The sequence below is a fragment of the Nerophis ophidion genome, linkage group LG09, assembly GCF_033978795.1.
Source record: "Nerophis ophidion isolate RoL-2023_Sa linkage group LG09, RoL_Noph_v1.0, whole genome shotgun sequence".
Classification (NCBI taxonomy): Eukaryota; Metazoa; Chordata; class Actinopteri; order Syngnathiformes; family Syngnathidae; genus Nerophis; species Nerophis ophidion.
In genome coordinates, this window is record NC_084619.1 from 44339147 (window position 1) to 44365730 (window position 26584).

Sequence of the window (26584 nt, forward strand, 5' to 3'; positions counted from 1 at the left end):
CAATTGGTATAAATAGCTGGACCCCCTAATGTTTGCGATGCGGGAGGCACCCCAGACCTCAACCGGATTTGCGCCGTTCGAATTGTTATACGGCAGGAAGCCGCGCGGCGTACTGGACCTAATAAAGAAAGCTGGGAGGAGGGTTCAAGCCGCAGTAAAAATTAAATCCTATACGTTATGGACCTGTGAGCAAAACTCCACCAGGTGGGGCACTTGTCACGCGAAAATTTGCTCCGCGCCCAGCAACGCACGTATAACAGGGGAACCCAGCTAAGAACATTTTCACCGGGAGAAAAAGTACTTGTACTACTCCCAACTTCCAGCTCAAACTTACAAGCAAAGTGGCAAGGACCTTTTGAGGTCACACCGCAAGTAAATGATGTGGACTACGAGGTCCGGCGCTCGGACCGAGGTGGAGGCCTACAAATTTACCATGTAAACCTACTGAAAGCATGGAGGGATGGGCGCGGCCGGACGGGTGCCCGGCCTGAGTCTGGCGGTGGAGACATGTGGAGAGGGGCATGTTCCACGCGTTCCCTGCGGGCGGGGTGTGTGCAGGGGCCGGCCAGGAAGCAGCCAACACGGGAATGGATACCGCTGCTGGAACGAGTCATCTAATCACCTGTTCCTTTATCAGCAGCGCCGGAGACTATGAGAGGGGCTAAGCAGACGAGCGAGAGAGACAGAGCGCAAAGATTTGTAAAGAAAATAAAAACTGTGTCAAACCTGCATCCTGCAACCGTGTGGTACTGTTGGTCCGACGAACCCGAGGGAGAGGAAGGAAACCTCCACATGCTCTTTACTGTTTTTATTGTTGTTTTGATACATATGACTTTAGCAGAGAAATTCTGGAACTAAGCCATACAATCGTAATCCTGATGGACAAACAAGCATTTTAAAGTTACTCAACTGAATATTGAAAGATCATTTAGCGAAATAAAAGTAAATAAAAAACATGGTCCAGACAATATGTATGTGGCCATGTACTTAAAACAGTGCTAAATAACTAAATCCTGTATTATTTTATCGTTTTCTCTACAGACTAGACAAGTCCTTGAGCTTTGGAAAGACACTGGGGTGGTTCCTGTCCCCAAAACCAACAGACCAAACATTTTTAATGATTTTAGACCAGTGGCTTTGACCTCCATTGTTATGAAGATATTAGAGAATATTGTCATGACTAAGATTTTAAAACAAACTCAAACAGAAATAGATCCTCTGCAGTTTGCATATAGAGCCCACATAGGTGTGGAGGATGCCAATGTAACTATTTTAGATATGCTTTTAAAACATTTGTACAAAAACGTAACTAATACCAGACTTTTATTTGTAGACTTTTCTTCAGCTTTAAACACAATCCAGCCACATAACTTGATTAGCAGGTTGACTGAGCACTTTAACCTGACTAATAACTTGATGGGCTGGATCCTTAAATTTTTAACTAACAGAACCCAGAAAGTCAGAGTCAATGATACTTCGTCAGGAAAGGTACTTTTACCGGCTCACCACAAGGTTGTGTGTTGTCTACCCCTATTATTTATTTTGTACACAAACATGTGTCGGAGTAGATATGACAGGACAACCTACTCAGTGGCCTAGTGGTTAAAGTGTCCTCCCTGAGATCGGTAGGTTGTGAGTTCAATCCCCGGCCAAGTCAGACCAAAGACTAAAAAAATGGGACCCATTACTTCCCTGCTTGGCACTCAGCATCAAGGGTTGGAATTGGGGTTAAATTACCAAAAATTATACCCGGGCGCGGCCACCGTTGCTGCCCACTGCTCCCCTCACCTCCCAGGGGGTGAATCACCAAAAATCATGTTGGGAATCATGTTGGCGATTTAACCCCCAATTCCAACCCTTGATGCTGAGTGCCAAGCAGGGAGGAAATGGGTCCCATTTTTAAAGTATTTGGTATGACTCGGCCGAGGTTTGAACTTACGACCTTCCAGTCCCAGGCCAGACACTCTAACCTCAACTTATCAAAAACAAAATACATGCTGATCCGACTTCAGGAAGAAATCCCATGTGAACCAGCCAACTGTGATTAAAAACCAGGTCATTTAAAATGTGCACAAGTATAAATACTGTACCCTTGGGACTATAATTGATTAACAACTGAAATTTGAAGCAAACTGTGATGCAGTGTGTAAAAAGGCTCACCAACGTTTGTACTGTCTGAGAAAACAGTCTAATTTTAATGTTGACAAGACGATCATGATCATATTTTGCCTTGCTTTCATATAATCTGTTCTGTCCTTCTCCCTGGTCTCATTGTTTAGTCACCTGTCGCTAAAGGGCAATAATTCCCTAAATTAGATTGTTAAAGTGTCAGGTAAAATAATTGGTGAGTTTCAATTGTCTCCAGCCACCCTGTACAACAACGAGGTAGTGAGGATAGCTTCCTCCATTTTAACTGATGTATCTCACTGCCTACATAGCCATTTTCAGCTTGTCCCATCTGGACAGAGGTTTTTAGTCCCAAAAGGCAAAACAAAACGATACTGGTGTAGTTTTGTCCCAGCTGCCATCACAGAACTAAATGAGCTGTAATACCTCTTTTTGCTTATATGTATTAGTGCAATGTATTATTTTCTTTTTCTTTTATAATAATGTTTTATTCTGGCTTGTCCCAAATCTTATCTGATTAGGATTGTATATGTTTTATATTTTTTATGGGGAACTTTGAGTACATGTACTGTTTTGTGATCTTGGCAATGTTTGTGATGTGTGTTATGTGGTAGGTCTTTGTATTGCATATCTAAGATGTTACTTTCTCTGTATATTTGAATGTCCTGATCTTGCTGGCTGCAAAACAAGTTTACCTTTGGGTATTAATAAAGTAACCTAACTTTATTTTATTAGCTGGATTCACTTTCTAAAATAGTGCACATACAGTATCAAACATTCATCTATATCAGGGATCGGAAACCTTTTTGGCTGAGAGAGCCATGAAAGCCAAATATTTTAAAATGTATTTTTGTAAGAGCCATATAACATTTTTTTAACACTGAACATTGTTATTCTGAAACTAACCAATAATAAATAAAATAGTTCTTACTGTTATTGCAACTTCTTGAACAGGTGCGGTAGGAAATGGATGGATGGATTAAAATGCATGATGATGTTTTATATTTTGAACGTTATGTTTAACACTGTGATTACTAGCAGTAATATTCATTACTTATTGTGTTAAGCAATGTCAGCTAAGATTTATCTGAGAGCCGGATGCAGTCATCAAAAGAGCCACAGGTTCCCTACCCCTGATCTACATGAACCCAATCTAACATCCTCTTTTTTATCACCTCATTTGTATGCACCTCAGTTTTTCAAACACTTTCTTCATTATGTCTCCACTACCGGCTGTCTCGTGTCTAGTGTCAAAGTGAACAATTTAGAATGTTTCATCACCTCATAGCAACCACTATGTTCGGAAACATGAACGCACGCACACAAAGATTATGTGTCATAACTGTGATGTTCGACGACCGAAAAAAGAAGCGAAAGAGGAAGAGGATTAAAAATAATAAAACGGTGCGGAAAAGCATTACCATATTTTTCGGCATATACTCCGGAGCGATTTATGTGTGAAATTATTAACACATTACCGTAAAATATCAAATAATATTATTTATCTCATTCGCGGAAGAGACTAAGAAAATGTCAGCAATCGTCACACACACGTCAGCAATCGTCACATACATGTCAATAAATAAAAATTTGGCGGGGGAGGGTCATGGCAGAAGTGCATTGTGGGTCAAATGCTAACTGCAATATGCTACTGCCGTAGCTATTAAAATGAATCATTTCATCATTGGCGGTAACTTATAAAAACTGATAAGGGCTGAACAAAAACAGCATCGAAAAGGATATTATGTACAGCAGATTTCACAATATCAAATAATATTATTCATCTCATTCGCGGAAGAGAAGAAGAAAATGTCAGCAGTCATCACATACACGTCAGCAAACGTCACACACGCATCAACTAATAAGAATTCTGCGGGGGAGGGTCATGGCAGAAGTGCATTGTGGGTCATGGAATGCTAACTGCTATATGCTACTGCCGTAGCTATTAAAGTGGATAATTTCATTGTTGGCGGTAACTTATAGAAAATGAGAAGGGCTGAACAAAAATGACACCGAAAAGGAAATCATTTACTGCAGATTACAATCTGGACGTAGTGAAATATGCAGCAGAAAACGACAAGAGGAAGCGGCGCATACCTTTGGAGTTGGCAGATTTGTTTAGAAAAAAATCAAGGAAGAAGATTTAATCGGATTTATCAATGAGGAGTGACAGATTGTTTGGTAAAGGTATAGCATGTTTTTATGTTATAGTTAATTGAATGACTCTTACCATAATATGCTACGTTAACATACCAGGCACGTTCTCAGTTGGTTATTTATGCGTCATATAAGGCAGTGGTTCTCAAACTTTTTTCAGTGATGTACCCCCTGTGAACATTTTTTTGATTTAAGTACCCCCTAATCGGGGCAGAGCATTTTTGGTTGAAAAAAAGAGATAAAGAAGTACAGACCCTGTTTCCATATGAGTTGGGAAATTGTGTTAGATGTAAATATAAACGGAATACAATGATTTGCAAATCTTTTTCAACCCATATTCAATTGAATGCACAACAAAGAGAAGATATTTGATGTTCAAACTCATAAACTTATTTTTTTTTTTTGCAAATAATAATTAACTTACAATTTCATGGCTGCAACACGTGCCAGAGTAGTTGGGAAAGGGCATGTTCACCATTGTGTTACATCACCTTTTCTTTTAACAACACTCAAAAAAATGTTTGGGAACTGAGGAAACTAATTGTTGAAGCTTTGAAAGTGGAATTCTTTACCATTCTTGCTCGATGTACAGCTTAAGTTGTTCAGCAGTCTTGTTGTAATATTTTACGCTTCATAATGAGCCACACATTTTCGATGGGAGACATGTCTGGACTGCAGGCGGGCCAGGAAGGTACCCGCACTCTTTTACTACGAAGCCACGCTGTTGTAACACAAGGCTTGGCATTGTTTTGCTGAAATAAGCAGGGGCGTCCATGATAACGTTGCTTGGATGACAACATATGTTGCTCCAAAACCTGTATGGACCATTCAGCATTAATGGTGCCTTCACGGATGTGTAAGTTACCCATACCTTGGGCACTAATACACCCGCATACCATCACATATGCTGGCCTTTGAACTTTGCGCCTATAACAATCCAGATTGTTATTTTCCTATTTGTTCCGGAGGACACCACGTCCACAGATTCCAAATATAATTTGAAAAGTGGACTCGTCAGACCACAGAACACTTTTCCACTTTGCATCAGTCCATCTTAGATGAGCTCGAGCCCAGCGAAGCCGGCAGCGTTCCTGAGTATTGTTGATAAATGGCTTTTGCTTTGTATTGTAGAGTTTTAACTTGATCTTATAGATGTAGCGACCAACTGTAGATACTGACAGATGTTTTATTAAGTGTTCCTGAGTCCAGGTGGTGATATCCTTTACACACTGATGTCGCTTTTTGATGCAGTACCGCGTGAGGGATCAAAGGTCTGTAATATCATCACTTATATGCAGTGATTTCTCCAGATTCTCTGAACCTTTTGATGATTTTACGGACCGTAGATGGTAAAATCCTTAAATCCCTTGCAATAGCTCTTTGAGAAATGTTGTTCTGAAACTCCATCCATTTTCTACCGCTTATTCCCTTTCGGATTCGCGGGGGGCGCTGGCGCCTATCTCAGCTACAATCGGGCGGAAGGCGGGGTACACCCTAGACAAGTCGCCACCTCATCGCAGGGCCAACGCAGATAGACAGACAACATTCACACTCACATTCACACACTAGGGCCAATTTAGTGTTGCCAATCAACCTATCCCCAGGTGCATGTCTTTGGAGGTGGGAGGAAGCTGGAGTACCCGGAGGGAACCCAAGCATTCACGGGGAGAACATGCAAACTCCACACAGAAAGATCCTCAGCCTGGAATTGAACCCAGGACTGCAGGACCTTCGTATTGTGAGGTAGATGCACTAACCCCTCTGCCACCGTGAAGCCCTGTTCTAAAACTGTTCGACAATTTGCTTACAAATTGGTGACCCTCGCCCCATCTTTGTTTGTGAATTACTTAGCATTTCATGGAAGCTGCTTTTATACCCAATCATGGCACCCACCTGTTCCCAATTAGCCTGCACACCTGTGGGATGTTCCAAATAAGTGTTTGATGAGCATTCCTCAACTTTATCAGTAATTATTGTCACCTTTCCCAACTTCTTTGTCACGTCATGCTGGCTTCAAATTCCAAAGTTAATGATTATTTGAAAAAAAAAATGTTTATCAGTTTTAACATCAAATATGTTGTTTTTGTAGCATATTCTACTGAACATGGGTTGAAAATTATTTGCCAATCATTGTATTCCGTTTATATGTACATCTAACACAATTTCCCAACTCATATGGAAACAGGGTTTGTAAATTAATTCCAACATATCAATTCTATATTTACAGTAAATAAACAACATTTAAACGATTTCACCATTCAAATAATTTCTACTAAGAAAAGTATTTCTATATTCCAACCATTTCAAAGTCAAACTGTTTCTACCGTACCTTTTATACATTTTACTAGCATTCTTCAATATTTAAACTAATCTTATACAACCAATACATCTAAACTTTTTTCTAAATTATTTCTGCAGTCATTCAGCTTTTAAAATCTGCTTCAGCATTGATTCATACACTGAGTGCATAGACTCTAGTTACCGTATTTTTCGGAATATAAATCGCTCCAGAGTATACGTCGCACCGGCCAAAAATGCATAATAAAGAAGGAAAAAAACATATATGTCGCATTTTTTGGGGAAATTTATTTGATAAAATCCAACACCAGGAATAGACGTTTGAAAGGCAATTTAAAATAAATAAAGATTAGTGAACAACAGGCTGAATAAGTGGGGGTACTTGAAGGTATGTCAAGGGGGACGTGAGATTTTTTTTAAATATTCTAAAAATAGCAACAATTCAAAAAACCTTTATAGATATATTCATTGAATAATACTTCAACAAAATATGAATGTAAGTTCATAAACTGAGAAAAAAAAATACAACAATGCAATATTCGGTGTTGACGGATAGATTTTTTTTTACATGTTCCATAAATATTGATGTTAAAGATTTCTTTTTTTGTGAAGAAATGTTTAGAATTAAGTTCATGAATCCAGATGGATCTCTATTACAATCCCCAAAGAGGACGCTTTAAGTTGATGATTACTTCTATGTGTAGAAATCTTTATTTATAATTAATCACTAGTTTATATTTGATGAAGTTTTCAGTTATTTTTATGTATTTTTTCCAAAAATTTCAAGAAAGACCACTATAAATGAGCAATATTTAGCACTGTTATACAATTTAATAAATCAGAAACTGATGACATAGTGCTGTATTTTACAAACCCCGTTTGTTAGACATTTACTTGCATTCAAGGTAAGTTTCGGGGACAAAAAAAGGAAACTGTACATGAGAGGGTGGGATCAGTACCAATTTTATAGTCCAATATATTGGAAAAAGCTGGGAATTTTTTCGGCTTAAAAACACTTATAGAATTATTGCCCTGACTGAGACAAATGTTTTAATGGTGGAAAAGTAGAAATTGGTTGAAAGATAAAGGAGAAGAAGCAGAATTTAAAAAATGAGAATAATACTGGGAAATTATTAATTACAGTAAACAACTGTAATTTTTTGTAATGTTTGTTGAAGGAGCATACATGTCCTAAATTCACTGAAGGTGTTGACATTTGAAAGGAATCAATCCAATGAACGATGTGGGCGTTAGGACAACCGAAAAACGGGATGTGGAGAGGTTTGTATATTGCCCATTAATTTTTAATGAATTCTACTTAATTCCGGGTGATTAGGGATTTTTTTGGAACTGGGAAACAGCTCGCATGAATGTCCAGGGTTAGTGGAGTGTGAAGATGTTGAATCGGTTCAAATCGGATGACTAATGTGAGATAGGCAGTTGATTATATATTTCTTATTCATTGTCAATAGGGAGAACATTACCGGAAATTCCATTAAAACCAGGAATTTGGGGAAAGGAAAAACATGCTTTGCGTTCGACATGTGTGAAGAACAGTGTGGGTTGAGGGCTGAAAGTTCTGAATCGGGTAAAAAATGGAGAAACATTTTGAGAATTTTGGACAATATGATTATGTCCATTCATTTGAATAGAATTCCCTCGAAATTTGGGAATTTCGGGAAAAACTGGATTTTTTTTTAAATATAGGTAATACAATTGTCCATGATGATATACTGTAAATCAGTTGTTGGAATTTTGCAAACGGGTGACAAATGTTGACGTAGTAATATTTTGAATTTTAATTGGTAATTTGGAAGTCCTGGAATTTAGGGAAAACCGGAATTTTTTACGAAAAAACCCAAAAACCTTTAAATTAAAGAATGTTTTGAAGGTGGAATGGACAAAAACGGTTGAAAAATATGAACTGTGAAAACGTTCCAGGAAGAGATGAAAATAGGGCTTTGGAAAACTGGGAATATCTGGAAATGTTTTGAACTTGGAAACATGGTAGTTTGATTGTTCAAGTGTTGGAAATTGCTCAAGTTTAAAAAATGGCCTTTCATTTTTAAAGAGAAAAATAACCCTGGAAAACTGGGAATTCAGGGTAATTTAGAATTGTATTCTTATTTTCATGGGAAGTTACGATTCCCGGTTGGGCTGGACATTGGAACGGTTCCCATCGGGTGAAAAGTGTGGGCTGTGGAGCGCGCTAAGGTTTTAAGTGATAATTGAGGTGACAATAACCGTGACATTGTCGTGACCCGATATCCCCGGTCAAGTCTTGTGTTGTATTTTGATTATTATTTGCAGTTCAGTGTTTTGTTTTGTCCTCTGAGGTCCTCTGCTTACTTTTATTGTTGCCTTGGACACTGAATGGACACACCTGTCTTCAGTTTATGACTCGTAGTCCCGCCTGTCTTCTTAGTTAATCACTCTCATTTATATTCTTTGGTCACACAGCCTGAGTTGCTGGATCAATGTGCGCTAAACGCAACAGTTGTGTTGTCTTTGTTTTCACGCCGAATGCTTTCTTTGTGTTCACCACTAGCGACAATATGTTTGCTTCACACTACTTTGACATTGTTCTGCAAGTGTGCGATTTGGATTTCCCGTGGACCTCCAGGCAACACTTCCTGCCTATTTCTCTACATTGTGAGAACATGACCATTCACAGTTATGCAACCTCAACGCAACAGATTGATCCAGCCAAAAGAAGTGTTTCTCACGGTGAAAGACAAGAACAAGATCCTAATGGAGCTGTGAGTAGACGCATAGCCGGGGTGTTGAAAGGGCGAGGAAAAAGAGGAGCTGACCAAGAAGGATTACCCTTCCTACACAAGGGTGGCGTGGGGTCAGCTCAGGGCAGAGGTGACGGACGCAGAAAGCCGCTACCTTTCCCGATTTCAAGACACCCGGAAGTTATCAGCGCTTTTCCCAAACACACCCCCTCCTCAACAGATTCAGGCACGGAGCGCTGCTTCTCCCTTGCCTCTCCAGCATCAGCACGGTAAGTTAAACGCACATTTTGCTTCTGGTTACCCTGCCAGGGCCGCCGTTCAGCGCTCAGATCCGATGCAGCATGGTCACGTCACACAGCCGACGGCCATTCAGAGGATGTCAAGGCACACCTTTATTCTTGTTTTCCTAATCCCATGAGTTAGCTCCCACCGAGTGACAGTATGTATACTTCTGCTAACGTTTGAACTTGTATTCTAAGGCTAATGCAGCAAGCCAGTCCATGCCTAACCAAGACTAAAGCTACACCTCCCTAAATACAAGCTCCTCTCACCTCATCCAGCCTCCTAAGACTCAAGCTTCTGCATTTCCTATTCCTGCTCCACGGCAAACACGCAAACTGAGACATAGTTAACAGGCATGCACGGCGGTGAGCTCAGATGACGTCACACCCCTTACAGACTGTCTACTTCTGACAGCTGCAGACAGAAGCTCCACAAACTGACATTAAATCAAAGGCTGCTGAGAATATGGACAGTGTTTCAAGGGCTGATGCCTATGCCTATACAGACTTAAGTTATTCCCCAAGTGATCATTTAGGCCCCCATAGGCTCAAGCTCCGCCCATTTCACCCACCCGTATTTTGGACACTCAAGTTTCTAGTGCTGGTAGCGGCGCAGCTGAAGAAGCGCAAACCCTTCTACTGAGGTCGCACCCTGCATCTCCACCAGCAGGGACGCTATCATATCAAGAATCTACCGGGGGACCTTCCACAGAAGAAGTACAATCCTGCGTAGATGGATGAGTGGTACTAAAAGGTGCTGATTTAGCTGGAGATGGAGGACACCGCCAGCAGCCAAGCTCACTCTAGCTTCGATGCCTGCTTAAGCCAAGCTCGCTCCAACTTTGTGCTGGAGTGAGGAATCACACTTTTTCATCTGGCAATCTGATGGACGATTCTGGGTTTGGAGGTTGCCAGGAGAAGGCGATTCATTTCGGACTGCATTGTGCAGAGTGTGAAATTTGGTGGAGGAGGAATTATGGTGTGGGGTTGTTTTACAGGAGTTGGACTCCTCAGTTCCAGTGAAAGGAGTCAAGGTCACTCCAGCTTCAAAACCTACTCAAGCTAAGCTTGCCCCGGTTTTGACGCCAGCTCTGCAACCAGCTCACTCCAGTGGGTGTGATGCTACCAGCTACAGCTACTCCAGGTCAGGACTTTGTGCAGGCCAGTCAAGTTCATCCACACCAGACTCTGTCATCCATGTCTTTATGGACCTTGTTTTGTGCACTGATGCACAGTCATGTTGGAAGAGGAAGGGACCCGCTCCAAACTGTTGAACTGGTTGCGAAGTTTGTGAAGTCTTGTGCAAAGTCTTTGTCATATTTTGGAAGCAGTACACCAGTGCCATAAAATCGGATTTTCAAGTCTTATTATAAATGTCTGAAGCTCGAAGCTGGAAAAATAATCTGTCGGTTCCTGCCATCAGATGATGCTGTATTTGTGCAATGTTGCCCTCCACCTCTACCAGTGGTATGTGGCGTGCTCAAAAATGCGTACTCATGAGGTAAAAGTTCTGAAAATCCAGTAAACATACTGGCCTAGAGCCATGTCTCTGTGAGCAACATATAATCCAGTTAACGTGTGGTAAAAAAGTATTTCAGGAAAACGTCTTGTTCGCTAGCGATCTAGTATTCAGTAGGCTGAGACGTACATACAAACCCTGTTTCCATAGGAGTTGGGAAATTGTGTTAGATGTCAATATAAACGGAATACAATGATTTGTAAATAAAATTCAATCCATATTCAGTTGAATATGCTACAAAGACAACATAATTGATGTTCAAACTGATAAACCTTTTTTTTTTTGCAAATAATCATTAACTTTAGGATTTGATGCCAGCAATATGTGACAAAGAAGTTAGGAAAAGTGGCTATAAATACTGATAAAGTTGAGGAATGCACATCAAACACTTATTCCCACAGGTGTGCAGGCTAATTGGGAACAGGTGAGTGCAGGGCTGGGAGATATTGGCTTTTAGTAATATCGCAATATTTTTATGCCATATTGCGATATATATATTACGATATTTTGCCTTGGCCTTGAATGAACATTTGATGCATATAATCACAGCAGTATGATGATTCTATGTGTCTACATTAAAACATTCTTCTTCATACTGCATTAATATATGCTCATTTTAAACTTTCATGCACAGAGGGAAATCACAACTAAGTCAATTGACCAAAACTGTATTCATTAACTACTCTTCATTCTCTCACGGGTGACTTTTTAAATGAAAGAACAAATTAATAGTGTTGCTACCTTTTTGTAGTAACACTTCTGCTGCATACTTTGCATTGATTGATTGATAGTTTTTTTTAGTAGATTGCATAGTACAGTACATATTCCGTACAATTGACAACTAAATGGTAACACCTAAATAGGTTTTTCAACTTGTTTAAGTCGAGGTCCACGTTAATCAATTCATGGTACAAATATATACTATCAGCATAATACAGTTATCACACAGGTTAATCATCATAGTATATACATTAAACAGCATATTGCTGTTGTCTGCTGAATATCTTCCCACCTGGAGCCAAACCACCACCAGATGATGGACCCCGTGCTATTTATATTGGGCATGTATTGTTCTTCCTCCATTTGTGATAAGTTTCGCACCATCTCTCTCTTGTATTGTCACAAGCTCCGCTCGCTCGACCTGGCTCAGCTAAGGTTAGCCATGCTGCTACCTCTCTGATCCGCGAGAGGTATGACGCTAGACTCGCGAGAGTATGTGACGTATGTAAGAAGGCGGGCTTGTTTTCCGTATCCGTCAGAATGAGAGACAAGGAGGAGTGAGAAACACCTGTTGTGTAATGCCCGCAGCTAAATGCAACTCGACCTGCCTCGGCTAACGTTAGCCATGCTAATGTTAGCGCTCGGCGAGGGCATATGACGCTCGACGCGTATGTAAGAAGGCGGGCTTATTTTACGTCCCTGTGACAGACGAGAAGGAGTGAGACACGCCAGTAATGTAATGCACCTAGCTTAAAGCAATGGTGTGAGAAAATATAATCGAATATTATGATATAGTCATTTTCTATATCGCACATAGACAAACCTGCGATATATCGTATATATCGATATATCGCTCAGACCTAGGTGGGTGCCATGAATGGGTATAAAAAACAGCTTCCCAAATAATGCTCAGTCTTTCACAAGAAAGGATGGGGCGAGGTACACCCCTTTGTCCACAACTACGTGAGCAAATAGTCAAACAGTTTAAGAACAACATTTTTCAAAGTGCAATTGCAAGAAATTTAGGGATTTCAACATCTACGGTCCATAATATCATCAAAAGGTTAGGAGAATCTGGAAAAAAATCACTCCACGTAAGCGTTATGGCTGGAAACCAACATTGAATTACCATGACCTACGATCCCTCAGACGGCACTGTATCAAAAACCAACATCAATCTCTTAAGGATATCACCACATGGGCTCAGGAGGACTTCAGAAAACCACTGTCACTAAATACAGTTCTTCGCTACATCTGTAAGTGCAAGTTAAAGCTCTACTATGTAAAGTGAAAGCCATTTATCAACAACATTCAGAAATGCCGCCGGCTTCTCTGGGCCTGAGATCATCTAATATGGACTGATGCAAAGTGGAAAAGTGTTCTGTGGTCTGACGAGTCCACAATTCAAATTGTTTTTGGAAATATTCGACATCGTGTCAAAGGGGAAGCGGACCATCCAGACTTATCAACGCAAAGTTCAAAAGCCAGCATCTGTGATGGTATGTGGGTGCATTAGTGCCCAAGGCATGGGTAACTCACACCTCTGTGAAGGCACCATTAATGCTGAAAGGTACATACAGGTTTTGGAACAACATATGCTGCCATCTAAACGCGATCTTTTTCATGTACGCTCCTGCTTATTTCAGCAAGACAATGTCAGGCCACATTCACCACCTGTTACAACAGCGTGGCTTCGTAAAAAAAGATTGCGGGTGCTTTCCTGGCCCGCCCGCAGTCCAGACCTGTCTCCCATCAAAAATGTGTGGTTCATTACGAAGCGTAAAATATGACAGCAGAGAACCCGGACTGTTGAACGACTGAAGCTGTACATAAAACAAGAATGGGAAAGAATTCCACTTTCAAAGCTTCAACAATTAGATTCCTTAATTCCCAAACGTTTATTGAGTGTAGTTAAAAAAAAGGTGATGTAACACTGTGGTGAACATGCCCTTCCCCAACTACTTTGGCACGTGTTGCAGCCATGACATTCTAAGTTAATTATTATTTGCAAAAAAAAATAAAGTTTATGAGTTTGAACATCAAATATCTTGTCTTTGTAGTGCATTCAATTGAATATGGGTTGAAAAGGATTTGCAAATCATTGTATTCCGTTTATATTTACATCTACACAATTTCCCAACTCATATGGAAACAGGGTTTGTACAAACATATACATATATATATATATATATATATATATATACATATATATATATATATATATATATATACATATACACATATATATACACATATATATATATATATATATATATATATATATATATATATATATATATATATATATATACACATATATATACATACATATATATATATATATATATATATATATATATATATATATATATATATATATATATATATACATACATATATATATATATATATATATATATATATATATATATATATATATATATATATATATATATATATATATATATATATATATATATATATATATATATATATAACAACAACTTAGCGAGCGTCTCAGCTAAGCTAGCTAACATGGCGGCCGCAGCAGCAGCTTCAGGGTCGGAAGACAAGTAACCGAACTCGAGGGTCAGTCCGACCCTGTCACCAAAAACAACATCGAGGCTCTCCTCAATAAACAGCGCGATAGCTTCAAGGCTGATATGACTTTTCTGATTCTACACTCGACTGAGTCCCTGAAGCAGTCAGTTGATTCATTAGGACAACAGGTGACGTCATTTAAAAGCCGTCTGACTAAAACCGAAGTTACAGTGGGTGAAAACTTTGAAAAACTCACCGAGATGGAAGCCGCTGTGAAGTCTCTACAGTCCCAAACTACAGTGCTCCTGGAATGAGTGGACGACCTCGAGAACCGGTCCCGCCGCTCTAATTTGAGGATCATAAACATCCCAGAGGGAAGCGAGAAAGAACAGGATCCAACCAAATTTGCTTCTGACTTGCTCATGGCGATAACGGGTCCTGATGTTCTCACCAGCCCACCGGAGATAGAGAGAGCTCACCGCTCCCACGGTCCCAGACCACTGGATGCTGGCGCCGGAAAACCGCAGATTTTCATCGTTAAATTCCTCCGTTTCCAGGAGAAAGAAAAAGTCCTCAGATGGGCCAGACAACATAAACTGGATTACCGCGGCACCGAGCTGAGAGTTTACCCGGACATCAGCCCTGCTTTGGCCAAGAAACGAGCTGCTTTCAACCCCGTCAAAAATGTGCTCTACCTGAAAGGAATAAAATTCCGCTTGCTGCATTCCGCCCTTCTCCAGGTCTCCTTCAGAAATTAAAACTTGTACTTTGATTCTCCACAAAAAGCCCAAGACTTCAACGACGAGCGCATCGCTCCCACAGGTTAGTGGAAGATGACTTTGTATGGAAGGAGTTTCAGGCCAAAAGCACGTTGAAAGGGACATTAACGGGTGCGTCAGAAAAAACAATGGACATTGTTTATCCAGGATTGCAGCCAATAATAATAATAATCCTGTTGTGCAACTTTTTTGAGGTATGGTTATATCTGTCTGTCAATTTTTGCAGTGCAACTTTTTTTTCTTTTATTTATTCTTTTTTTTTTCTTCTCTCTCTTTTTTTTTCTCTTTTCTCTTCTTCCTTAAAAGTTATGACTAACTTAAATATTATAAATTGGAATTTTTATTTCTCTATTTTATCTAATTTTTTTCAATTTGAAACGAACACTTATGAGGGGTTACTTGTTATTATTATTATTATTATTATTATCATTTATTCATTTGTTTATTTTAATTTAAAAAAATGAACCGTGCATGAACATCACCTTGTTCAAAGAACAAAACCAACACAGTGCATAAACTCACAACAAATTACACACCTGCAGATCAGTGTGACTTCTGCTGTTGTCGTATCCGTCATACCCTAATAGGGAGAAGTTTTTATTGACTCAATGAGTCGGGGGTGTTTTGAACTCCGCCGAACCCCTGAGGCCGACTCACCGAACCCCTAGGGTTCGATCGAACCCGGGTTAAGAACCTCTGTTATAGACACATTTGCAGATACAGGAGCCCTATCTGTTCGGTGATATCAGTGCACAGATTAATGTTATACAGAAGTAACAGAGTTTATGGAGTCCCGCTGCTTGTTCTAGTTCTTAGGACAAATTTAGGGTGGTTTAGGAGTGTTTATCTGTTCTCTGTTTCTATGGGTTATGTTTAGGGGTTTTTGTGTGTTAGGTCCTACAAACTTGTTTTTTCTTTTAGTCCTGTCTGTATGTTAATTCCACTTTCTTCTACAAGGCTGTGTGTCATTTCACCATATTTTTTACAAATGAGATTATGGCTAATACAAACAAAAAAGGGTTATCTTGCTTGAGATTTGTTTCTTGGAACGGTAAAGGGATCAACGGCCCAGTCAAAAGAGGTAGAGTATTTTCCCATTTAAAACACCTTAAAACGGAAATTGCTTTCCTACAAGAGACTCACCATAGATTAAAGGCCTCATGGGTTGGACAATCTTTTCACTCAAATTTTAGCAGCAAAGCAAGGGGTACAGCTATTTTAATACACGAAAAAAAAAAAAATTTAGCCCAACAAATGTCATAACTGACCATCAAGGTCGTTTTGTAATAGTCGCAGGCTCTCTTAACAATATGTCTGTTGTCCTTGCCAACCTTTATGCACCCAAATGGGATGATGAAGCATTTATTAGGAAAGTGTTTTCATTTTTGCCTGACCTTAGTTCCCATCGCTTAATATTGGGGGGGGGGACTGAACTGTGCAATAGACCCGTTACTAGATGAATCTAGTCCAAGGCCAAAATGGCCAAAACAATTTCAAAACTTATGGGTCAAATAGGAGTTGTGGACCCGTGGCACTTTTTTTACCCAGATAAAAAACGATTCTCTTTTTATTCCCAGGTCCATAAAACTCTTTCAAGGATTGACTACTTTTTCATAGATGATAATCTCCTTCCGGCTGTCGATAATGAAGAATATTCAACAATAGTGATATCTGACCATGCTCCATTGTTACTTGATCTTTTGTTTACACTCTTAAAAAAAACGCAGACTCTATGGAGGTTTAATTGCACACTACTCAATGATGACGGATTCTGTAAAACAATTTCCAAAGCTATAGATGATTTCCTTGTCACCAAAAACTTTATTCCCATATCCCCGTCTTTACTCTGGGAGACATTAAAGGTGGTAGTCCGGGGAGGGATTATATCTTATTCAGCAAGACAAAACAAATTTAGAAGACAAAAACAGGAGCAGCTCATGGGCAGTATAACAGAATTGGACAAACAGCTATCAGTAACTCCATACCCTGAACTGGTTAAAGATAGACAAAATCTGCAAATGAACTACAATTCATTGTCAACACAAGAAACTGAAAAATTACTCTTATGATCGCGTGGCATCCTGTACGAGCACGGTGAGAAGGCAGGGCGCCATCTATCACGCCAAATTAAAAGCCAGTCAGCGTCTCGGCAAATTTGACAAATCAGAACCCCCACAAGTGAACTTACAGTCATTGCTTCAGTCATTCATGACAACTTCAAATCATTCTACTCTGAACTATATACTTCACAATGCGCTGCTGATAAAACAATCATGATGAGTTTCCTGGATAACTTGAAATTTCCATAACTACTACTCAAGAGAGCGCTTTGGATGAACCTTTAGTAATCCAGGAAATTGTAGATTTAATTGAACTAATGCAGAGCGGCAAGGCCCCTGGCCCAGATGGCTATGCTATAGAGTTCTATAAAAAATTCTCAGATAAACTGACTCCTCTCCTTTTAAATATGTACAATGACTCTCTGGACCGGGGTACCTTGCCTCGAACTCTCACCGAAGTGTCAATAACTTTATTATTAAAACCGGGCAAAAAAGATTCTGATTGTAGTTCTTACCGTCCCATCTCGCTCTTAAACGCTGATTATAAGATTTTAGCAAAAGCACTGGCCCTTCGCATTGATCAATTTTACCAAACATCATATCACCTGACCAAACTGGGTTTATGAAAAACCAGCACTATTTTTCCAACATTCGTTGCCTTCTTAAAATTATTTTTTCTCCAGCATCCGAGGAGACGCCAGAAGTGGTGGTCTCTTTGGATGTGGAGAAAGCTTTCGACAGGGAGGAGTGGGGATATTTATTAGAGGTCTGAAAGAGGTTTAACATTGGGTCCAAATATATATCTTGGATAGCACTTCTATACTCTTCTCCTAGGGCTGCCGTAAGCACGAATGGGATGTTATCCCAATTTTTCACACTTTGCAGAGGCACACGCCAGGGGTGCCATCTAAGCCCATTATTATTCGTTACTGCAATTGAACCCTTGTCCATTGCTCTTAAATCGGCTGGTATCAGTAAAGGAATCCATTGATGCGGTCTAGAACACACACATTCTCTATACGCAGATGATTTACTATTGTTTATATTTGATCCAATCTCTACCATTCCAAAGATTATGGAATTGCTAAACAATTTTGGATTATTCTCTGGCTATAAATTGAATTTCGCTAAGAGTGAATGCTTCCCTGTGAATAATTTGGCCCTTGAGATTCCTTATGGATATTTTCCATTTAAGATGTCCAGGAACAGCTTCAAGTACTTAGGTGTACATATTTGTCGTAAGCTACCAGCTCTCTACAAGGACAATTTTCCACTTCTAATCGACAAACTTAAATTAGATTTGGAAAGGTGGAATGATTTACACATAACTATAGCTGGCAGGGTAAACTGTGTCAAAAGGAATGCGCTTCCTTGATTTTTGTATCTGTTTCAATGTTTGCCTATCTTTTTACCCAATTCCTTTTTTTGCATAATGAACAAACTAATTTCATCCTTTACATGGAAAGGCAAGACTCCCAGGATTAGGAGAGAGTTCCTGCAAAGGCATAGGTCCGTAGGTGGTCTATCACTCCCTAATCTAAAACACTACTACTGGGCAGCTAACATACACAAAGTGACTCTCTGGATCCAATAACCTGAATTAATCGGGTGCAAGTCTGAAAGTAGTTCCTGTTCTACCTCACTCTTGGACCTGCTTACATCAAAATTACCTTATCGACTATCCAAATTTACTTGTAGTCCAATTGTCATTTCTACCCTTAGAATCTGGTCTCAAATTTAGAAATACTTTTGGCCTGCAGGGCTTATCCAACCACAGCCCCATTTATAATAACCATTTCTTCCTCCCTCCTAGCACAGATGCAGCGTTTTCTCTATGGAAGCAGTCAAGCTAAAGGACTTATATATTGGTGATGTTTTCGCTAGTTTCAGTGAACTGTGTGAAAAATTTGACCAACCAAAATCTCACCTATTTCGATACTTTCAGGTTCGAAATTCTGTTAAATCAAATAGTTTCTCTTTCCCTAATACCCCACCAAATTCGCTAATTGATTCAATTTTAGATATTCCCACAAATCAGAAAGGCCTAATTTCCAAAATCTACATCTTAATCTCCCAGTTTGGTAAAACGTCTCTTGATAAAATCAGAGAGAATTGGGAAGAAGAGCTTGGCAGATCTATTAATGATGAAGACTGGGATTCTGCCTTAACCCGAATTAACAACAGTACATCCTGTTCAAGGCTTAATTTATTTCAATTTAAGGTTGTCCACCGTATTTATTTCACTAATTCCAAAATCTCCAAAATATACCCAAATATCTCGGATACTTGTAACAGATGTCACATGTCACCTGCAAACATGACGCACATGTTTTGGTCTTGTCCCCATTTGTTGGATTATTGGACAACTATTTTCAAACACCTTGCTAAGGCTTTGGATTTAAATCTGACACCATGTGCAGAAATGGCTATTTTTGGGACGGTATCAGATCCCCAAATAAGGAGAAAATTTAAGGATAGTATCGCCTTTGCATCCTTATTAGCACATAGGAGAATTTTGCTGGAGTGGAAGTCACCTTTTTGCCCCAAAGCCTCCTTATGGCTTAAAGACCTCGTTAGTGTATTTAGATCTAGAGAAAATAAAGTTCAATCTTAGGGGGGCACCTGGGAAGTTGTATTCTGTTTGGGGCTGTATGGTTGACTACATAGCTAAATTGAAGACGCTACAGGACACATGATAAGTTTACCTTTCATAAACCAGCTTCTTTTCTTTTTTTTTTAGTATTTATATTTATTCCGGGTGTATATTTACTATCTGCCTATGTTGAGAAGAAAGTGATGTACTAATTATTTTCCATTTGTGACTGTACCTTTAATTTATGTAGGACCTGGGGGGAGGGGGTTTTATGTGTGTATGGGGTATGTGTTGGGTTGCTGTTTTTGGAAGTGGGTGGGAATAAAAGGGGAAAATGTGTTTACTGTTTTGTTGTAATACCTGTCAAATTAAATAAAAACATTTTAAAAAAATAATTTATATATATATATATATATATATATATATATATATAGTGTATATATTTATAAAAATACACATATATGTATATACATACGTATATATGTATGTATGTATGTATATATATATATATATATATATATACACAGTATATATATACAGTATATATATATATATATATATATATATATATATATATATATATATATATATATATATATATATATATATATATATATATATATATATATATATATATATAAGTACGGGGGCTAGCGGGTATGAACCGCAGGGTGATGTGATGGGTCTAGTGCAGCCATCCTTGGATAGCATAGTTGCATGCCTGTCTGCTGCTTGCTTTGTTGCATGCATGCTGCTTGCTCCCTCTCGCTTCCAGGAACTGCCGCTGGCTAGCTGATCAAGAACCAAGCGATGGATAAGCAGAATGCGTAAGTCTTCCCTCGCCAGTACATAGCCTCTCCATCACCAAGACCTTTGCTGTGCCTCCTCGTGGCAGTCCCCGGTAACTGTGTGCCTTGCGGCCTCAGGCTAAACAGCATGGGATCCCCCGGGGGTGGATAGCTTACCCCTTATTCAGGCTACCACCATCCGACTGACCAGTGCCTACTGGCTAACCACTTGGTTATAGGCTACGGGAGAAAACCCCTAACGAAAAATCTGAGGCGAGGACCCGTATTAGGCAGTTACCAACAGACCAGTGCTCTGGCAGTCCTTTGCAACCCCATGCGGCAGAAGGTCGTCATGAGCTATTCATGCCACAGGAGGATGCCACATGGGGCCAAGACAAAACAGTGCGGGTAGAGACTGCGCACTTCTACCACCACTTAAATCAATTCACTGCGCAGGTGTTTTTGCTCCTCCTCAGCACTAGTCCCCCCACCTCCCCAGGCCCCCCAAACTCCCGCCCTCAAGTCCTGCGGTGATGGGGAAGGGCAGCTGGTATGGGTCAAGGATGTGACTAGCAGTACCTAGCCCAACCCTGCACGTAGGCAGCGTGCGAGTGAAGGTCGCTATGGCATGGGATGGAACAGCATGCCTCTCCGGCAGCTTCGCACGTGACTGAGCAGCCCTGCTCTGCTCACCCTGAAATGGGAGTGGCCTAAAAATGGTCTGTTCCTCATCGCCCGGGCAGCCTACCGCAGCTGCCGGGCCATCCCTTTATGCGGTCGAAAACAAACTTACAAGAGAAACAAAATTCCCTTCACAATAGCGTCATGGAACGTCCGCACACTTTTGGATGTGCGTGATCTCTCCAGCCGCCCACAACGAAGAACAGCACTGGTTGCACATGAACTAAACTGATATGGCATTGACATAGCCGCCCTGAGCGAAACCCGCTTACATGGGGAAGACTCAATCACGGAGGCGGGAGAAGGCTACACCTTCTTCTGGAAGGGTCATCCAGAAGGCTCCCGTCGTCTATATGGAGTGGGTTTTGCCGCCAGGACAAGCCTGCTTCACAAGATCCCAGAGTCTCCAGTGGGTAAAAGCGAAAGGGTCATGACGTGGCGTGTACCACTCACCAAAAATCGCCATGTCACCCTTATCAGCGCTTACGCCCCAACCCTGGATGCAGACCTCGAGAGCAAGGATACATTCTATGCTTCAGTAAACTCCGCCATTGAGGGAACGCCTCCCACCGACAAGCTCATACTCCTCGGGGATTTTAACGCGAGGGTAGGCTCTGACAGTGGGCTCTGTACCAGAACACTTGGTCAGCACGGGGTTGGTAGGCTCAATGTTAATGGGCTTCGCCTTCTTACACTCTGCTCTGAACATCAGTTGATCATCACCAACACCCTGTTCCAGCTCAAGGATAAATTCAAGACCTCCTGGCAACATCCTTCCTCGAAACATTGGCACCTCCTCGACTATATTAGATAGATAGATAGATAGATAGATAGATAGATAGATAGTACTTTATTGATTCCTTCAGGAGAGTTCCTTCAGGAAAATTAAAATTCCAGCAGCAGTGTACAGAGTTGAGATCAATTTAAAAAAAAAAAGTAAAAAAGTAAATAATGGGGGTTTAAAAGGAAACAAAATAGAGAAATATTACAAAAAGAATAAAAACAATGGGAATAACAATATAACAGTAAAATAAGAATATAACAAGACAAAGTAGGCAGTAGTGACCATGTTATGAAATCGTATTGCACTGTTAATGTTTTGCATCCCCTGTCATCCTAATACCCCCCGTCCCCCGTCCCAGAGAGGAGTTGTACAGTCTAATGGCATGTGGGACAAAGGAGTTTTTGAGTCTATTAGTCCTGCACTTGGGATGAAGCAGTCTAGCACTGAACAGGCTCCTCTGGCTACTGATAACGCTATGCAGAGGGTGACTGGCATCATCCAGGATGCTCACTAGTTTGTCCACAGTCCCTTCTCTGCCACCGTCACCAAAGAGTCCAGTTTCATTCCGATTGTAGAACCGGCCCGCCTGATCAGTTTCTGAAGTCTGGAGCTGTCCTTCTTAGATGTACTGCCCCCCCAGCACACTACCATGTAGAACAGAACACTGGCAACCACAGACTGGTAGTACATCCACAGGAGTTTTCTACAAATGTTGAAGGAGTGCAGTCTCCTGAGGAAGTACAGCTTGCTCTGTCCTTTCTTGTACTGGTGGTCCGTGTTAACAGTCCAGTCCAGCTTATTGTCCACCCAAACCCCGAGGTACTTGAATGAGTCCACGGTCTGTACCTCAACTCCCTCGATCACAATAGGTTGTGACCGTGGACTCGACCTCCCAAAGTCAATGACCAGCTCCTTGGTCTTTGACGGATTGAGCTGCAAGACGTTCGTGTGGCACCAGACAACAAAGTCCCTCACCAGGTTCCGAAACTCCTCCTCTCTGCCGTCCCTGATGCACCCGACGATGGCTGTGTCATCCGCATACTTCTGGATGTGACACAGCTCTGAGTTGTAGCAGAAGTCAGCGGTGTACAGGGTGAAGAGAAGAGGGGCCAGCACCGTTCCCTGCGGTGCTCCGGTGCTGCTGATCACAGTGTCAGACGTGATGTCCTTCAGTCTGACGTACTGTGGCCTGTCGGTGAGGTAGTTCGAAATCCAGGCAACCAGGCAGGGGTCCACTTGCATTTTGTAGAGCTTGTCCTGAAGGGGGCGGGGCTGGATGGTATTAAAGGCACTCGAGCAGTCCAGGAACAGGATCCTCACAGTGCCATTTCCCTTATCCAGGTGTGAGTGGGCTCGATGCAGCAGGTAAAGGATAGCATCCTCCACACCAACGCCTTCCTGGTACGCAAACTGCAGGCTGTCCTGGGCATGTTGCACCTGTGGTCTGAGGAGGCTGAGAAATAGCCGCTCCAATGTCTTATTTAGATGAGAGGTGAGCGCCCCTGGTCTGTAGTCGTTCAGCTCACTGGGGCAGTTCTTTTTGGGAACTGGAACGATACATGACGTCTTCCAGAGGGTGGGCACTCTTCCCAGCTGCAGGCTGAGGTTGAAGATCCTTTGAAGTGGTTCACCCAGTTCTGCAGCACAGGTCTTCAGGAGTCGGGGGCACAGCTTGTCTGGGCCTGCTGCTTTCCTTGGCTGTAGCTTCCTCAGTTGACCTCTGACCTGGTCCGCAGAGATGACTAATGTCTGCGTAGAGGTGGTGGAGGGGGGTGCTGCCATGGCTGGGGGGGAGGTGCGTTGAGGGGAGCAGAAGAGGGGTTGGCTGTGATGGGAAGTGGGGGACGGAGAGGACACGGGCTGGTTAAACCGGTTAAAGAAGTTATTCATCTCATTGGCCCTCTCTATTGTCCCCACAACAGCTCTGGTCTTTGTCTTGTGGCCTGTGATGGTTTTCACACCTTCCCAGACCTCCCTCATGTTGTTCTGCTGCAGCTTCTGCTCCAGCTTCTTCCTGTAGCTGTCCTTAGCCTCCCTCACGCGTCGTTTCAACTCACGCTGTGCTGCTCTCATTGCCTCCCTGTCTCCACTCCTGAAGGCAGCTTTCTTCTTGTTGAGGACAGCTTACCCAGGGTTTGTTATTAGGGTTGCACCGAACAGTCTTAGCAGGGCAGATCACGTCCACGCAGAAGTTGAGGTAATCTGTGAGACAGTGAGTCAGCCCATCAATGTCCTCACCCTGTGGAAGCAGCACGTCCCAGTCTGTGGTGTTGTAGCAGTCTCTGAGGGCATCTTCCAATTCAGGGGACCACTTCCTCACATAGCAAGTGTTAACAGGCTGTCTTTGGACCATGGGGGTGTATTTTGGCCGCAAATGAACAAGATTGTGGTCAGACTTCCCTAGTGGGGGTAGGGGTGTGACCTTGTATGCATCCCTGACATTAGAATACAGTAGGTCAATTGTCCTGTTGTTTCTCGTGGAACAATCCACAGCCTGGTAAAAAGCAGCTAATGTTGAGTCCAAAGTAGCATGATTGAAGTCCCCAGAAATGATGAAAAAAGCCACAGGATGTTTTGTCTGTAGCCTTGATGTGATGGCGTGGATCATCTCACATGCATTGGCAGCATCTGCCCTCGGGGGAATGTAAACACAGAGGGAGATCACGTGACTGAACTCCCTCGGCAGATAGTATGGCCGAAGGCTAACAGCTAGTAGCTCCAGGTCCGGGCAACACAAGACTTTCTTCACAGAGATGTGTCCTGGGTTACACCAGCGGTTGTTAACATATATGATGAGTCCCCCACCTTTTCTTTTCCTGCATGCTTTCGTGTCTCTGTCAGCTCTCACTGCGGTGAATCCCTGCAGGTCCACGTTAGCATCCGGTACCAGGTGGCTTAGCCATGTTTCCGTGAAGATTATCACCCGTCATGGAGACAGGAAGGAGGTCCTAATCTCCAGAGCAATGCGTGGAGCGGACTGGTGGACTGACCATTGAATGATCAGAGCCAAATTTCAGATGGAAGTCCACCCCCAACTGAAGAAAACACCATCAAACAAGAGACTCAACTGTGAAGCACTCAAATCCAAGCACTTTGTAGACCAGCTCAGAGCACAGCTTGCAGAAAATTTGTCTGCAATCCCTGATAACCACCTGGACCCTGACATCAACACCTGCTGGAACTCACTAAGGACTGCCATCCATCAGGCAGCAGAGGAATCCCTTGGGTACACCAGGCATAAACATCAGGATTGGTTTGACAACAGTGCACCGGATATCCATAAACTTATCCAGGCAGAACACAAAGCCCATGCTGCTTACCTGGCCAACCCACAATCCATCACACTAAAAACTCGACTCTCTTCTATAAGAGCCGAAGTCCAGCGTGCCCTCAGAGCCATGGAGAATGACTGGTGGATCAAGAAAGCCAGCGAGATCCAACTCTATGCTGACACCAACAATTCTCATGGATTTTATGATGCCGTCAAATCCATATATGGTCCACAGAGAAAAAACATAACCCCAGTCAGATCGGCAGACGGAGTCACCCCCTATAAGGACACACCCCAGATCCTAAATGGATGGGCTGAACATTTCAACACACTCCTTAAGTCCGAAAATCCCTCTGAACAGAACATTTTCACCAATTTCCCAACCAATCCCCCTGTCGACCACCTGGACTCCCCGCCTACCTTTGCTGAGGTCCAAAAAGCCATCAAGGGCCTAAAAAAGAACAAAAGCCCAGGCCCTGACGGTATCCCAGCTGAGGTGCTGAAGCTTGGTGGCTATCTCCTCACCCGCCGGATTCAGAAGAGATCGCAGTACTACTGACATGATCTTTGTAGCCAGGCAGGTACAAGAAAAGCGCCGGGAACACCACCAGGATCTGTACATCGCCTTCATCAACCTGTCCAAGGCATTTGACACCGTAAACCGGAATCTCCTCTGGGACTTACTGGGAAGAATGGGAATTCCACCAAAGTTCCTCAACATCCTGAGACAACTTCATGATGGAATGCGAGCCTGTGTCCGCACTGGAGGCCAACAATCCCCCTATTTTAATGTGAAAGTCGGGGTCAGGCAGGGATGTGTCCTAGCCCCTGTTATATTAAACCTCTTTCTCTCAGCAGTCACTCTCCTCTCACACAAAGCTCTGGGAACCACAGATGGCATTCACATACAGTTCCGGCTGGACGGCAGTCTCTTCAACATCCGGCGCCTCCAGGCCTTCACTAAAATTACATAACAACAGATCCTAGAACTTCAGTATGCTGAGGATTGTGCTCTCCTTGCCCACACGCCAGACTCTCTCCAACGTGCACTTAACGTGGTCTCATCCACGTACAGTGTCCTAGGACTCAAGGTCAACATTTCAAAAACACAGGCAGCGTCTGCTGCCTTCGGTAGGCTCAAAACCAGGGTTTTCCTGAACAAAAACCTGACAGTTTCCACCAAAGCAGCTGTTCACAGAGCAGTTTGTCTGTCCACACTGCTATACGGCTCGGAAGCCTGGACCCCT

General features: G+C 41.9%; 1 protein-coding gene across 1 annotated transcript in view; it reads right to left on the reverse strand.

The window, feature by feature from the left end:
* The window catches only part of eno4 (enolase 4), a 153780-nt gene that overhangs the window by 112887 nt on the left and 14309 nt on the right, over positions 1-26584 (reverse strand). The window lies entirely within an intron of this gene.